The 1,656-nt window shown below is 37.3% G+C and overlaps 1 gene segment (V, D, J or C); it reads left to right on the forward strand.

The window, feature by feature from the left end:
- The first annotated feature begins 496 nt into the window (after nt 1-496).
- Nucleotides 497-948, forward strand: LOC311267860 (Ig heavy chain V region XIG14-like). The segment is given in 2 exons: nt 497-539; nt 641-948.
- Nucleotides 949-1,656: the final 708 nt, after the last annotated feature.

Raw genomic sequence — 1,656 nt, forward strand, 5'->3', positions numbered from 1 at the left:
ATGAGAAGCACTGAAGAGTGTGCAATTGAATGAAGGCCAATAAACAATAACACGCATTTCATCAATGAAAATATATTTGTCAGTGTGTCTGGACAGTTTTTCATGACTCACAGCAACATCTGTAACTTTTCTGTAATCACACATTGATTCAACTACAGTGAAAACTTTGCTTTTAAAAGTTCTGTATCATACAATATTCTGTTTTTCTACATTAACCTACATGACCTTGAGTTTTAATACATGTTTTTTTTTGTTTTTTTACAGTAATTTTACAGTAATTAAGTTTGCTAAATTAAGAAAGAAAAAAATACTGTTAGTCAACATGAGCTCTTTTATCAAAATATGTTCCTATAATAAAACATTTTCTCTACCTAGTCTGGTCACTCAAGATGAAAAACTGTTTACACCTCATTTAAAATATATGCAAATTAATGTTAATTAAAAGTTTGTGTCAGTGGAGGACAGAGGAGCTCACAGTTCAGCTTCAACATCAACCATGTTCTCTGTAGCTCTGCTGCTGCTGCTGGCTGCTGGATCCTGTGAGTCTCACTGAGGCAGAGACACTGACAGTATGATCACAGCACACTGACTGTTCACTGTTATTACACTCATTCAGTATTCAACATGTTTTCCTCCACAGGTGTGAAGTGTGAACAGTTGACACAGCCAGCCTCTGTGACTGTGCAGCCAGGTCAACGTCTGACCATCACCTGTCAGGTCTCTTATTCTGTCAGGAGCTATCGTACACACTGGATCAGACAGCCTGCAGGGAAAGGACTGGAGTGGATTGCGAGTGCGCATGTTGGATACAGCACACACATCAAGGATTCACTCAAGAACAAGTTCAGCATCAACACAGACTCTTCCAGCAACACAGTGACTCTAAATGGACATAATGTGCAGCCTGAAGACACTGCTGTGTATTACTGTGCCAGAGAGACACAATAACACAAACCATCAGTAGACCTGAACAAAAACCCCTCAGTGCCTGAACACTTGTAACATGAAGCCACCAGAGGAGGAGCCCTCAGACCACTAATGATTTCAACACCTGCTCACTGTTACTGTTAGAGAGGAATAGACACATTTAACAATGAAGAAGTAAAATAAACACAAGCTGGTTTATGAAAAAACAAAACAAAAAGTGTTTTTTCTGTCTTACTCACAATATATTAGTGAAACAATGACATTATTTCAGCTCACAACTGCTCTTTATCGAAACAAAAAAATGAAACATTAATGATTTTTATTCCTATTGCAGTTTAATTTCCCCTGATGTCCTTAATAAGGAATGCCTTATGAACATTTCATCACAAAATCAACATTACAACACAAGGAAACAACAATTGTTGCCATTTGTTGTTTTTCCGATTAAAATACTCACTAGTGGCATTATAAAATTGATCAGCTATTGTCAAATTCTTGACATGATGCACAGTGCTTTATAATGAGGGGCAATCAACTTAAATGATGTGTTTTTCAAATAGTTGCTCAAATAATACTAAACATGCAAGAGTTTCTCTTTAGGGAATGACTCATGTACAGATTCTCCAGTTTCACCAAACAGTAACTGAGATCCAAGTCAAATCCAGTTCAACACTGTGAGGAGGAGTCAATGCAAAACTCAGATGTCTTCCTCCTCTACTTATCTGACTG

This window comes from Pagrus pagrus (assembly GCF_965226575.1).
Source record: "Pagrus pagrus genome assembly, chromosome: 13".
NCBI classification, from domain to species: Eukaryota; Metazoa; Chordata; class Actinopteri; order Spariformes; family Sparidae; genus Pagrus; species Pagrus pagrus.